Source organism: Sesamum indicum, linkage group LG12 (genome assembly GCF_026168435.1).
Source record: "Sesamum indicum cultivar Baizhima isolate 11 linkage group LG12, ASM2616843v1, whole genome shotgun sequence".
Taxonomy (NCBI): Eukaryota; Viridiplantae; Streptophyta; class Magnoliopsida; order Lamiales; family Pedaliaceae; genus Sesamum; species Sesamum indicum.
In genome coordinates, this window is record NC_142668.1 from 3,665,819 (window position 1) to 3,681,980 (window position 16,162).

At 36.6% G+C, this 16,162-nt stretch overlaps 1 pseudogene; it reads left to right on the forward strand.

Moving 5' to 3' along the window:
- Positions 1-8,729: 8,729 nt before the first annotated feature.
- LOC105178790 (putative disease resistance protein At1g50180) lies at positions 8,730-12,163 on the forward strand (annotated as a pseudogene).
- The last annotated feature ends 3,999 nt before the right edge of the window (positions 12,164-16,162 follow it).

The following is a 16,162-nucleotide window of genomic DNA, read 5'->3' on the forward strand; positions in this document are numbered from 1 at the left end:
CAAAGCCAACCGTTTTACCATGATCGGAGACGATCTGTACAAAAGAACCCCAGAAGGCATTCTGTTGAAGTGCCTAGATGCTGAGAGGGCGCAATACGTTTTGAAAGAAATACATGAAGGCAGTTGCGGAAATCATTCAGGAGGGAGATCCTTGGCGTAGAAAATCATAAGGCAAGGGTATTTCTGGCCTACGATCGCAGAAGATGCAAAGGAGTTCGCGAAAAAATGCGAAAGTTGCCAGAAATACGCCGGACTGTTGCATTTCCCAGCGACCCCTTTGGAGCCTTTGAAGGTCGCGTGCCCTTTTGATCAGTGGGGAATTGACATCGTGGGTCCGTTTCCTCAAGCAGTGGTGCAGAAGAAATTCTTGATCGTGGCGGTCGAATATTTTTCCAAGTGGGTCGAAGCCGAAGCTTTAGCCAAAATCTCCAAAAAAAGAGGTAATTAATTTCATTTGGAAGAATATCATTTGCAGGTTCGGGATCCCACGCATCCTTGTGTCGGATAATGGAACCCAGTTCCAAGGAAAGAAGATCGTAGCGTGGTGCAAAGAGCTAAAAATCCAACAAAATTTCACGGCGGTCGGAAATCCACAAGCAAACGGTCAGGCTGAGGTCACAAACCGTACTCTACTGCAATATTTGAAGACTATATTGGAGGGGGTTAAGGGGGCTTGGGTCGAAAAATTGCCAGGGGTGCTCTGGGCATATCGAACGACCCCGCGAACAGCGACCGGTGAGACCTCATTTTGTTTAGTATATGGCAGTGAAGCTATCATACCTGCGGAGATAGATGAACAAACTGACCGAGTTGCCCAATATGCGGCAGAGGAGTATTCTCAGCAGCGAGCATTTGATCTGACGGTGATAGAAGAAGGGAGAGATCGTGCTTACGCAAAGATATTGCGATACAAAAGCATGATGACCAGAAATTATAATCGTCGAGTACGACCGAGAAATTTTCAGGTCGGTGACCTTGTCTTGAAAAAAGTGGAAGTATCGAAGCATGTTGGGAAGCTCGACCCGACCTGGGAGGGCCCGTATAAGGTCCTGAAAATCAGAAGGAAGGGGACATACATATTGCAGGATTTAGAAGGAAAGAATCTGCCGCGACCGTGGAATATTCATAACCTGAAGAAATTTTATGCTTGAACACATGTAAGCGTTGTAGTAGAAATTTTACCTTAAAAAAGGTTTTGTATTCATCTGAAAAAGACGACCAGAAAATGGTTATGTACTTGTCTATGAAAGACATTTCAAGTTTGAGAAAGACGACCTAAAAAAGGTCATTCTGCATCTACCATCTCATTTTGTTCGAACAAAGTTGACTAGCCTAAAAAAGGTTCACAAGCGATTTAAACAAAGTGCAAGAGTTCTAACCCACTAAGGTTGATAAGCGATCTGAAAAAGAACGCAGGATTTCTAACCTACTAAGGTTCATAAGCGATCTGAAAAAGAACGCAGGATTTCTAACCTACTAAGGTTCACAAGCGATCTGAAAAAGTGCAGGATTTCTGACCTACTGAGGTTCATAAGAGATCTGAAAAAGTGCAGGATTTCTGACCTACTGAGGTTCATAAGTGATCTCAAAAAGAACGTAGGATTTCTGGCCTACTGAGGTTTATAAGCGATCTAAATAAAGAACGCAGGATTTCTTACCTACTAAGGTTCATAAGCGATCTATACAGAATGCAGGACTTAAGGATTTTAGCAGCGACTTAAAAATTACTATCTACGCTAAGGATTCTTCAACGATATAAAAGATGGAGGATTCAAATCACAAAATTGCTCGGAACTCGGAGAAGCAAAGAACATGCTGATATTGATGATCAGAACTTACAGAATACAAAAAGGAAATACTGTCCAAAATGAGCTCAGTATAAAATAGACAAGATCTTTCCGAAAAAACAAAAGCGAAATTGTTCGTCCCTAATACATCAAGAGATAGGAAAAGGAGGCGGCAGATCGTCCATCAGAGGCAAAAACTCGGGGAACTCGTCAGTAGGTTCGGGGCCTGGGGGATAGGGCTCGAGATTTCTATCCAGGGAGACATCTAACTGCTCTAAGTCGAAACCTTCGGCAAGTCCATTGAGCTTCTGGATTTGTCCCTGGCATTTTTCAAATCCCTCGATCATCAATTCCGAAGCTTGATTCTCTACGGCTTCCTAGAAGGTCCGGGATCTCAAAAAATAGCGAGCACCATTTAGTCGAGCCTCGTTCATCATATTCTGAAAGTCTTGGCTCTGCAGAAACAGGGCTCTCCCTCGGCTAAACCCCGATCCCGACCTTCTGCTGATCCTTCCTCCCGACCGGATTCAAAAGCAGCAACACGATCTGCTTGCGCTGAGAGATTGGTCTCTTCCAATTTTCTTTCAGAAAACTCCAGCTTGGAGGCAAGCTCCCCCTTTTCCGCACGCAAGGACTCGATTAATACCTGCTGCTCCAGAACCTTCTTCTCCATCTCCATAGCCTTCCCTTCGAGTAAGATCTTGTCATGCCTCCACATGGAGCCTTGGAGAGACATGTGATGTGCTAAGGCCATGGCCTGTTACAGACTGAAAGGTTAGTTCATGCTTTTGGTGTGGAAAAGAGGTAAAAATGTTAAGAATACCTAAGCCATGTTGTGCGCAAAATGCTCCTCGAGAGAAGTCAGGGAGGTTTGCGCGAGGATGACCTGATCGCGTTCCAGGCAGGCAGCTTTGTAGACCTCCCAAGAGTCTTGGCGGCGAAGGTCCGCAGAACACTGCTACTCTTTGAGATGTTCCAATCAGGCACCCATCTCCCTCCAGACATTTCAGCACGACGAGCAGAAGCGGGTCGCTCGTCTCTCGTCTTTTGCCACACTTGTTGCGAAGTAGTAAATTTCTTCCTGTTTACGGGTTCAGCGACCCGATCAGCAGCGAGCTTGGCCTCTAGTCTGCCCTGTTTAGTCGACCTCGAAGAAGGGTCGCTTTGGATTTCGGTAAGTGGAGCGGACTCAGTCTCGGGGATTGCAGCCTCTTTCCCTCTCTTCCTTTTCAAGTTGCGATCTTCAGAGATTTCCACCACTTCTACTTGCTCGTCAGGCGCACGATCTCTTGATGCAGTGGGGGCTGATTGTTGTTCTGAGGCAGCAGTGTTTGGAGAAGGGGTCGGGGTCGGAACCCGTGCTTTAGATTTCCCTTTGGCTGCTACGGCTGCCGTTGCCTGTTTGAGTTCACGATCTATAGAGGGAGGTAGCGTTCCCTTCTTGGCTCTAGTTTTATTTACGAGTCTTGCTAGCATGATTTCAGATTCTACAGAAGGAGAAATTGTTAGACGATGTAAAACGAAGAATAAGAAGCAAAATGACGAGGATTATGAAATCACCTAAGGAACTTTTGACCGGGATAAGAGCGGGGGAGAGGCCCTCGAGCTTCAAAACCTTTTCCTGTAATAGTACTTTGGGAAGGTACCAAAACAGTGTGATGTAGTTGATGAGGTCGCTCTCGAACCCCTCCCCATAGGTTTCAGGTGTAGGTTTGGATTCGCGCCAACCCAAATAAAAATCCCAAGATTGACCGGGTGGAGGTCAAATAAAGAAATATCTATCACGCCAAGGACCGACATTAGACCTCAGATCGTCTAAAAGTCGACAGTCCTTACGCGCGGCCAAATAAAACCACCCAGTTTCCCCCGATCTCTTCGAGGCAGTAATATTATACAGGGACCAGAAGTTGTCAAATGAGGGAGGTAAGTCAAGATGTTTCATGACGATTATAAACATGAGGATATGGCTGATCGAATTGGGGGACAATTGCATTGGACAAAGGCGTAACCGGACCAAGATATTATATACCTCGCGAGGCAAAGGAGAGCGAAGTCCGGCATCTAAGTGGAGAACAGATAAAGCACAATAACCCTCAGGAGGTTGATGCATGTGATCAAATGAACGGGGGATTTTGATATCATAATCGGCAGGGATGTAATACTTTCTTTTTAGTGCTACAGGAGTCATTTTAATGATGCTTGCTATTCCTAACCATGGTTTTTGCTGCATCATTTCAGTGTATTTTTGGAAGATAGGGGTGACGTCGGATTCATCTACCTCTTCGGAAAGATCAGACGGTTGAGAAATGGAAGCAGTGGGATCGCGGGAAGTGCCTACGGTCTCCGTAGGGGAGGTTGCGGACGACCCAGACGACGAACTCGGTTCTGAGTTCTTCGTGGACTCGGAAACGGACACATGAACAGAAACACTCCTAGACTTGGAAGACATATTAAAAGCTGAAACAAGAAAAGATGGAAAAATACCTGGAAAATGGAGAGAGTTCGCAGGGAGAGGTCGAATGCGATTAGTTGGAGCGGTCAAAAGGGTTCAAATATGGGACTATATATAGGGGAATATTTGTGACGACGCGTCTTCCCACATTCCATCAGGCGGAGACACGTGGCGTGGAATAGACAACTGAGATGCCCCTCCCAATAAGAAAAGATGGAAAAATACCTGGAAAATGGAGAGAGTTCGCAGGGAGAGGTCGAATGCGATTAGTTCGAGTGGTTAAAAGGGTTCAAAGATGGGACTTATATATTCCATCAGGCGGAGACACGTGGCATGGAATAGACGACTGAGATGCCCCTCCCAACGGGCATATGACTGTTGACTTCCCTTAGTGTCATTAATGACACTAAGAGAAGTGGGGGAGTAATGATGAGGAAATTTACACAATTACAGAAATACCCCTCCCACTTTTAGCAAATTACTGACATCCTATGACTGCATCCTAAGACTGTGCAGGTGGGCCCCATGGCGCAGGTCCAACAGCGGCGGTACAGGTCTGGTAGTGGGTGACGTGGCCTGCTTTCATTGGGGCCACGTGTCGCACATACAGAGGGTACCGTACAAGTATAAATACCCTCATTTATGATATTTCAAATACGCATTCAGCACTTATTTTTACTGCCCTATTTAAGTTCTAATTCGATCTCATTTTCAACCCCGCTTTTTCTAACTTAAGCATCGGAGGGCCATCGCCGAGGGCCTCTCGGCTAGTCTGACGTTTGCTGTGTTCTCAGGATCCACTCCAGGTAGCTAAAAAGAAGGATTTAGCAATCACGACCCGGCGCTTCGACCTCACGACCCCGATCTGGAAATCCTGATTTTAAGCGACCTACATCATTTGAACCCCTAAATTTCGTAACCCTAGGCCGATTGTTGGTGTTATACTTTGTGAAGATGGTGTAGAAGGTTCGAGACAAGGATAGTTCTGAATATTATGCATTTGGGAGAGCTTGTCCAAATTACTATAAGTTAGTGGTTTTCAGATTTTTGGTTGTTTATTTTTGAAAATGCGAATGAATGAGTATTGCTTGTTCTTTTCCTAAAATTTCATTTGATATTTGTAGTGTTTGTGCTTTTTCAAAATTCTGAAAATATGAATATGTAGTGGTTGTGCTTTGTGCGTGTCCCATATGTGGGTAGTTTTTTTTATATTGATTGTGGCCTCGTATCTTGCTACTTTCTATTTTTTGGTTGTGTTTGTGTATTTTTTGTCGCTTTATGTGGATGTGCTTTATGGTTTGTAATTGTCCTAAAGGAAGCAGATCAGCCTGGGAAGCGCGGTGAAAACCTAAAAAATTAAAATTAACCGAAACATAAATCCGGATCAAGGAGGTGTACTCTTGATCTTTCTCGAGCGTTCATGTGATAAAATAAACAATCCAATTGTATAGGCCAAGCATAACAAGAAAAGAACGAGTAAATTAAATCGATGATCTTACCCTTATTGATTTCTTGAACCGGCTTCAAGGGTTGATTCCCTTCCTCAGATCTAGATCTCTACGTAGAGATCCTCTAAAGATATCCATATTCCCACTAAGAGGATGTGGTTTTCTTGTGCAAGGAAGAATAACCATAGAAGAGCAAGAAATCAAACAATCATTATCAAATTAACATGTTTGATTTTCTTGATTTTTCTTCCGTCTCTAAGATCAAGAAGAAACGATGGAGAGAGCGAAAGGAAGAGAGACCACCGAATGTGTAGAGATTTGGTATGTGTTGTGTGTTCTCTAGTCCGCCTAGAATTTTATGTGTGGTATAAATATGACCTAGTCATATACACATATGGGTTGGTGTTTAATTTAACCTTAGATCCCTAGTACAGGATGGAACACACTATTAGAATAGGTGACCTAAAAGCCAATTAGATTGGCATACTTGTAATCCTTTCTGACAATAACTTGATTCCATATAAAGATTATTTAGTAAATAAAATGAGTATTCGCTATTGGCATTTCATTGGTTGTGCTCATTGTATATATTTATCTTTATTTTAAACATCACAACAAAGCCCACAGACCACTTTAACAACCGTGCAACAGTTGAATTGCGTATTGGATGGTGGTCATGAAATCAACTGCCAAGGGTTAGGTCTAAATCGTTCCAAGTCGAGTACCTCGAGAATGGGCATCGGGTGTCCTATGGAGACTTGCATTAAGAGTTGCATCATTTGATGAGTATCGAGTTTCATCAACGATAAACGTGGGTCGATTGGCTAGGTGCTGAATCGACTAAACTAACTCACGAGGATCGTCATATGGAAGCCTGTGAGGCTTGATCGGTATGACTTGAATCCCTAGCTTCGATAGTACGAGAGAGTCCTCAAACTTGAAGTATCACTGCAATCACGTGCGTACAACAACTGCACCTTGGATTTGTGCAAGAAGTGATCGTTTCTTAGACATGGTCATCATAAACCTTCTCCAGTGCAACAAAAATATGTAGAGAGAAAAGTGAATTTCAAGAAGGATCCGTCCCTTGTTAATATGCGACAGAGGTATCTCCTATGCACTTGGAGATGCGTTCACGCTCTCTAGATCTGTGGCCATAGTCATTGGTTGAATAGGAAAAGAGGTTCCTATGTCGAGCTATTTGGCGTAACGCGATCTCAAGTATTAAGCATAAGCGCCTACTCTAGTATGGGAGCCGGCACCCAATTTTATGCCCTAAACTAAGGCCAGGAGATGTTAGACAGAAGGACCGTGCCCATATGGACTGGAGAGCCTAAAATTTCACATGGATATTCTCCTAGTTTCTAGTGTCATGGACCATTGTTAGACGGTCAACCATGGTGACGGTTTTTTTGATCAAGGGTTGATTAAGAATTATTAATTAAATTAGATTTAATTAATAATACAGTGTTTGACACTAGCCCAAATCTAGCTGAAAGGTGAACTTAAAGAGTTACACACAAATCACCGAGAAGGGACGAGGAATTAATTGGGAATTAATTTCATAAGTAATTGGTTTACTCACAAATGAAAGAGATCCAATGGATGGAGGAGCCTAAGGATAAATTAATCTTGGGCTTGCCCTTATTATTTAATAAGTTAGACTTATTAATTAATAATAAAGGCTTATCGCGCTCATGTATTTAATTGGATTAAATATATGATGGGCTCAGCTAGGTGCATTTTATTTTAATTGTATTTAATTAAAATTAGTTGGAACTTCTATTTTATTTCAATAAAATCAGCCAAGCACCGCTAATTAAACTCATTGTATAATTCTAGGAAAGGAAATAATTGACTAGCAATTCTCACTTTTGGAAAGTGCTATGTTGTCATTCTTTATTTGGAATAAAGAATATATTACCTTATGGATTGTGAATGAACCTAGACACAGTCTATAACCAAAACAAGTTGAAGAAAGGGTGAAAGTTGTGAAAGTTCATGACTGTTGTAGCAGTTTATATGTAAGATTAAAGTTCTATTATCATATTAATCGGATTCAGGCGCACATTGATTTGTTTGATTCTTGTTGTTGGATTCTTGTTTAATACTAATCGAATTCTTTATTTGTTTAATTCTTATCTAATTCTTGTTTAATCGGATTCAGGGGCACATTCGGGGCAATATGATTTGTTAAATTCTTATTGTTGGCTTCCTTCTTCTCCATTGTTTCTATCAGCTCATCGGCTCGAGCTCCAGCTCGAAATTATAGAGTCAAGCTTCACTTGTTACCACCCCTATATAATTAGTTAACATGACATTCATATTTTTAATTTTAAGGATTTACTTTCCATTTTATAGTAATGTCTCTATACATGCACCTTACGTAATAGTTGCTAGTATATATATGTATCATGAAAGACAATTCCACCCTGTAAATAAAGATGGAGAATCAACTCAAAGAAATTTGTGTGATAGAAGAGACAAGAATTTGTACCAAGAGTACTTAGAATTTTTTGAATTAATTTATGAACATCCACTGCAATCATCAATAATTAATAAATTTTAATTATTAATTTTAAATATATAATTCATTAATAACTAGTATTGTAGTAAACTGACCACTAATTTGATATGGATACATTGATAGAATTAAGGGTGTCAATAGATAGGGTGAGACCCTACTCAGGCACATACCCAAACCCAATAATTATTATTATTAGACTCAAGTCCGAATCCAAACTTATTAAAAATATAAATTTGAGTGAAAGAGGAAAAAAGAATTTATACCTAGGAGTAGAATTTAAATTATATCTTAAAGGGATTTCTTGAACTTGTGTTATGAGTAGCCGATTCTTTTGCTTTAACTTAAATTAAAAGCGAGAATCAAGAAAGTGTGAATTATGGGAGCAAGAATCTAAACTTCCAATTCGCAAGAAAAGATAAGAAGAGAAAAGAATTTGTATCATGTGTAGAATTTGTGTCAATATATAATGAAAGCAATTGGTGAATTAAAGAGATCTATAACATCTATCCATTTTGCAATTAGCCGCTACTGATCCAACACATTTCTCCAGAAAATCACCTAAATACAGAGTAAAATGGTTGATTCTGTTGCAACAATAGCTCTTGAAATACTTCGGGACCTGTTGATTGAGGAAGCAAAGTTTCTATCGAGTGTGGGCGGTGAGGTTGAGGAAGTCCGTAGGCAGCTCAACATCATGCACTGTTTCTTGAAGGATGCTAATAGGAGTCAAGACCTGTACAATTCACAGAAAGTCCAGAATTGGGTTGCTGAACTTCGCGATTTTTCCATTCAAGCTGATAATGTACTAGAAAGATATGCTATTGAAGTGGTGTCCAGAAGAGAAGGAAAATGCCTTAAAAAGGTTCTCAAAAAATTCACTTGTATATTGAGCGAGTGGTTAAGAATGCACCAAATCGGAGAAGACGTTAAAGATATCAAGTCTCGTATGTCCGACCTCACCAAACAATCGGAGTCCATGAGTGTAGGAGACAACTCGACAAGATTGGTAGATGATAACGATTGGTCAAGAAAAACGTATGGGCATGGGGTTGAAAAATATTTTGTAGGAACGAAGGAGGATATTAAATAGTTAGAATCACTTCTGACAACTGATGACAAATCAAATGGAGTGATTTCCAAATGTAACATGGGAGGCTTGGGAAAGACCACTCTTGCTACTAAAATTTACAATGGGGAGGCCGTGCAGCAATGCTTCAAATATCGTGCTTGGGTTTGTGCAAGCCAACAATTTCAACCCAAAACTATTTTCCAACAACTATTAAAGCAACTTGTTCTAAATGAAAGTGAGGAGCAAGACGAAGATACATTGGTCAGAAAGTTGTACCAAGTATAAAAGGATAGAAAATGTCTCCTAGTTTTGGATGACGTTTGGGAAGTTGATCACTGAAATTCCTTAACGCATGCTTTTCCCATTGGAGAGGAAGATAGTAAAGTTTTGCTCACAACCAGAAATCAAAATATTGCTTCCACAGGATACGTCCACAATCTGAAGTGTTTGGATGAAGATGAAGGATGGGAGCCCCTTTAAAAGATAGCACTCCCAAACAACTATTCACAAGGTTAGTTTCTAATATTTTTTGTTTTATTTTATTGATTTTGATTCTTCTTTCTCTAGTTAGTGACAAAAGAAAAAAGAGTCATGATACTAAAAATATCATTAATAGTATATATTAAGTAAAAAGATTATTTTGTTACGTCTAATATTTTTTTATAGTTTCCATGACGACAAGATTGTTTGAATTTTTGCTTATGAAAAGATTGTTTGAATTTTCTTTTGAAATAAGTTGATTCATATGTATAAAATGCTATTGAATTGCAATTTAAAATTTATTACTTCATACAAAATTTATTTCCAATATAAAAGAAATAAAACATTTAGAAACTCATTGAATTTGTTTCATACAAAGAAATGGATTCAGTAATATAAACTTATGCTTTCAGATTTTATTTCTATTTTGTATTTGTTGTAAGTTTAGGGAAAAATTCTCTTGTTTTGATTTATTTTAATTACTATACAAATTTATAAGAAATTCAAATTTTATAATATTTTGAATTAACTGACATCCATTGATGTGTATGCAGAGCTACCTACTACTGAAATTAAGTTGTTGGAAGAATATGGAAGGGAAATAGTAAAAAGATGTGGTTATTTACCATTACCTATTTCAGTTATTGGGGGAACTCTTTGTCGTGAAAAGGCATCATTAGAATGGAAAAATGTGTGTAGAAATCTTGATTCGTACCTTCAACATGGGAAAGGTTTGGAGAATGACAAAAATGTAAATCAAATACTAGATTTGAGTTACAATGTGCTCCCTTACAATCTGAAACCATGTTTTTTGTCTTTGGCATGTTTTAAAGAGGATCAAGAAATAGATAGAGAAAAACTATATTTACTATGGATGGCTGAAGCAATGATTTCTTCAGAAGATAAGGGAAGAGGAGAAAGTTTGAGAGATGTGGCTGAACGGTATTTGTTCGAGCTAGCAAAAGGTGTATGGTTCAAGTGGAAATAGACGAGTTGCAGCTATATAATAGGTTTAAGTCTTCATGATATGATACGAGATCTGTGTTTGTCAGAAGGAAAAAAGAAGGATTTCTGGATGTTATAGATAAAGAGATGGGAAGTGAAGAGTCTTCAATTCGCAAAACAAATAGACTAGCTATCCATATGGACAGATTGGATAATGATTTTATTTACAAGATTAGGGAAAATAAGAACATAAGATCTGTTCCTCCAAACGGACTGGAGAAATATAGTTTCGTACAATTACATTAAATTTGTGATTTTTAAATCTCTTAAAGTCGTAGTGTTGGAAGGTTATACATTTCAAAATCTGAAATTTCCGAAAGGAATCAAAAAAATGAAGCTGTTGAAGCTATTGAGTCTCGAAAATAGCATTGTGGAAGAATTGCCACCATCTATATGCAAGCTACCTTATTTGCAGACATTGAATGTGAAAAATACAATGAGATAACCTAATTGCATATGCAAAATGAGGCGCTTGAGGCATCATCTATTCATGAAAGATGATCATGAGAGGGTTGGAGGTGAAAAATTGAAATTCGAAGGGTTGAATGAGTTGGAGATGATAATTGGGTTCAAGAGTTTGGTTGATGACATCACTCATCTTCTTAAATTGCCAAAACTCCAAGTATTGGAAGGAAGAATTTGTGATGAAGAAAGTTTGTCAGTGATTGTTGATCACATCTTAAATCATCAAGAATAATTTTGCGACATACGACTTAAGATTGACATGGATGTTAATATGGATTCGGAAGATGGCTCAACTCTTCTCAAAAGGTTGGTGATGTGTCACTCACTACATTACTTGAGAATCGCACATTGTAGAGTGAGCAAATTACCAGCTTATGAAGTTCAACTATATCAAAATGTGATAGAATTGCACCTTGTGGGTACAAGAATTGAGAAAGACCCAATGAAAATACTAGAGAAGCTTCCCATGTTAAGAGTTCTTGGCTTGTGGCGCAATCCATATGTCGGCAGAGAGATGGTTTGTCGGGCAACTGGATTTCCTCAACTCAGAGACCTTGTTTTGTTTGGCTTGTCGAATTTAGTGGAGTGGAGAGTGGAGAAAGGAGCAGTGCTCAATCTATCTTTTCTTTATATTAAACAATGCAGTAAATTGGCGTTGATTCCAGATGGATTGAAATTCATATCTACTCTCAAAGAATTGAGAATTATGTTAATACCAGAAGAGTTCATGAAGAGGGTACAAGTGGTGGATGGTGAAGAATGAGAAGATTATCACAAAATCAAACACATACCTTTCATTGACATTTATAATTAAGACTAACAATGGTGAGACAATAGGAGTTACATTCCTCATCATCCTTTTATATTGTGTTCATGTGCTTTGGCCACCATTGATTGTCAATTGCTTCTTGTTATCTCTGTTTGAATCATACATGACTTTTGAATCTTTTACATTTGTGTCTTTGGTTTTTTCTTTTGATTTATAGATCTCACCTTATTTATCACTACTAGTAGGAATCACGTGCGTTGCACGTGATACTTATAATCTTGACAAAATTTAGACGTTTAATTAAGCTAAAATATAAAATACTCATAAATTAATAAATTATTTTAAAATTTAATAAGTAGTTTATAAATGAAAAAAGAGTTTATTCATTAAGTTTAATGAATTTGAAATTTTAATAATTATTGTAAATATATTCAATGAAAATTCAGAAGTTAATTAACAATAGAACTTATTAAGTTGTTATGTAAATACATGGTTGCATTATTCATCTGCTAGTTTGATTTTGTTGGAGGAGAAATCCTCTTGTCTGGCTTCATGAGTTTATTGAGTTTTATATATATATATATAATCTACCCACTACTAATCGTAGGAGTTTCAATATAAACTTTCTTATTCATTATTAACTATTTTCATTGTCTTCTCAAATGTATTGCACCATATTTCTTATCAATTTGATGTATTTACTTTATGAACTTTACATGAAATTTTGGACCAATCAAAATTAAGTGACTTAATTTATGTTTTATTTTCGATTTCCTTTTGTAATAGGGAACGTATCCTACTTTTATAGTTGCACCCATGTCTATGTGGACAGTCAACATCTATCTTTTTTTTATTAATTTTATAAAAGATAGTTTTAAAAATTATAAACTTTGAATTGTTTTGAAAAATATAATTAGTAAAAACTATTTGTTTAAGAATTAATATAATAATTTTTTATATGGAATATAATAAATGCTATTTATTAAGATTTTTTTAAAAAATGTCCTTAATGAATCTATAGTTTCACTAGGTTGTTGATTCTATTTTTCAATTTTCTTGCTTGAACTTTGTCTGTTTTCGTATTATTAAGTTAATTATTTTGATGCAATTATTCAAAAATATTCTTAGATTGTGTAGGTTGTAGTAAATTATATGGATTTTGCTATAAACCTTATCATCTTTTATTTGGGTCCATTTACTTCGAGAAAATTGCATTTTTGGTACCGTAATATAGGAAGCATTGCAAGTCAGGTACCACAGTTTATAGAATAGCATTCTTGATACCATACTTTCTAGAGTTTTGCAGTTTTGGTATCTCATTTTCATTTTTGCCTCTAAAACTTTTCAAAAGCATCAATTTAGCCCCTAAAAGCTTTTCCTTTTTTTTTTTTCCTACAGACCTATTCCCATTACTACTCAATTCATCAGACCCAATATACTTTCGAAATAAAATTAAGGCTCCATAAATTTTATTTATTTTTAACCTCTATGTCTCCGGGTATTCCAAAATCCTCAATTTTATAGACTTCCTCCGACTACAATACTACAGCAGATAGTGCGCAGGCCCTTGGTTTATTCAGCAACAAGCAGCACAACCCTATTTTGTTCCCTACCTTAGGGCGTATAGATACTCCAAAATAGAGACTTAATAAAATTTTGGGTGAACAGGTTGAACAAAAGCCTTTTCTTTATTGAAGAAATAAAGGTAATATTACATAGATATTTGTTCCTCTATTGGAGGAAACAACTACTTAGCCTCTCATTAAGAGGACTATATTTGTTGAGGTAATCCCCATAAACCTGAAATTTCAAAATTACAAAGATTTGAAAACTAAAATCCTTTATGCTTTGAAAGAGTAGGAGAAAATTTTTAATGATCCCCTTTTGCTTTGGTGCCCCCTTATTTATAATTATCCGTGAACTTCAAACTTATATTTGAGGACATCATTGTGTTCATCATCACTTTGTCCTTTTTGAATTATGTTATTGTGTTCGTCATCCCTTGTCCTTTCCAGCTGGTAGTCATGATGGTTTGTCGATCATGTGCTTGCTAGCTGGTTTTCTTGTTTTGCTGACTGTTGGCCCTTGTCGTTTTCTGCCAACAGTCTTATCCTTGAATTTTTACATCTTTTGTTTTTTACTTCATTTTATAAAAATTCTTTCTTTTACACTTGTTCTAATTTGGTTTGGGTTCCTTTTGTGTGACCCAAATTTTTATCTTGAATAGGAGTTTCTCTTATTTCTCACAACAGTGCACACATGGTTATGCCATTGCCTAACCTGCAGCATGTTGCATGTCTTCATCCTCGTTACTTCGGTCGCTGGTACCTTATTTTCCCAGATTAACATCTTGTTCTTCTCAAATATGCTTTCTGCAAACTCAGTACTTGTTCCTGCCATGGAGTTTAACAGTAATGATCCAGTCACCTTGTTTGTGAAAATTTTGAATAGATACTTGACTTTGTCCATCTCAGTGAGTCAAATATATAATCCCCAAGCTCTTCTGATAGAGATATTGCCTTTACTAATAGCTAATAACAGGAGAGCTTCTCCTGAACTACCATGTGTAGCCTTTACAGTTTCATGAAATGAAATGCTGTGTGAGACCCTTTTCCTGCAGTTCTTGGAGCTATTGATATGAACTTTATCTCCAAACGTCGCCACTTTTTAAGTGTGGATTGTTTGCCACAAAATCATAGACCGTCTCACTAATCCATTTTGAAAGCTTTGAAATTTTTGAAAAACTTGATGACATAGTATGAACTGAAGCCAAGGTTCCAAATTTTACCTCCAAAAAGTCAAAATTCAGCCACGTATTCAACAAAAAATAGCTTGAGGGACCAGACTGAGACAAAAATTGTAAATAATTTTTAAATTTTCGTAATTTTTGTAATCTTTGATATCTTTTAAAATTTTTCTATAAATTTTTTGTATTTCTAATATTTTTCTGTAAATTTATGGAAATACTTTTTCAAATTTTGTCTAATTTTCTGTATATTTTTGGTATTTAAAAAAAATCTGCATGAATTTTCGAAAAAAATTTCTGAAATAATTTTTTAAAAAATTTCGAAAATATTCTCAAAAAATATTTTCGGAAAATATTTTTCAATTTTTTCTAATTTTCTGTAAATTTGTGCAATTTATGTGCAATTTATGCAATTTATGTGTAATTTATGCAGTACATGTGTAACTTATTCAATTTATAATTTTTATGTGTAATTTCTACAATTTCTCTTTAATTTTAACAATATATGTGTAATTTATGCAATTTCTAATTTTTATGTGTAATTTATGCAATTTATAATTTTTATGTGTAGTTTATGCAATTTCATAAATTTATGCAATTTATGCGTAATTTACACAAATTTCTGTAATTTATGCAATTTAATAAAATTTTACATAATAATCACATTAATAAAGAACTTTGAAACAATTTATGCAATATCTACAATAATACATTAATAAATATAAATAATCATAAAAAAATAAATTACAACAATATTCCGAGTATATACTAACATTGTTACATAATAATGTACATAGTCCTAAAATTAATTTAGATCAATTTTCTCAATATTAATAGTTTTTTATCATAATCACAAAAATTAAAATAAATTACAACAATATTCCTATAATGTTTTTACATAATAATGTAAATAATAAAAAACTTAATTTAGGCCAATTTTCCCAATATTAATATTTTTATACAATAATGTAAATAATCAAAAAATTAATTTAAACCAATTTTCCCAATATTACTATTTTTACATATTAATCAAGGGCAATTCAGTGGACAAGTAGCTAGTATCTGTGTGCAAGCTACCTTATCCTCAGTCATTGAATCTATATGTAGGTTTTGATATCAAATTACCTAACTTCATACATAAAATGAGGAGTTTAAGGCATCTATATTTGCCTAACAACTATATCAAAATTTGATAAAATTGGCCCGATGGATTGAGGAAGACCCGATGGAATGTATGACAATGCATATATGGGCAGAGAGATGGCTTGTGGGGCATCTGGATTTCTTCAACTCAGAACACTTATTCTGAAAAGCTTGCCTAATTTAGTTGAGTGGAAAGTTGAGAAAAGAGCAATGCCCAATCTCTCTACTCTAGAGATTACTACTCGCTGTAGTAAATTGGAGATGATTCCGG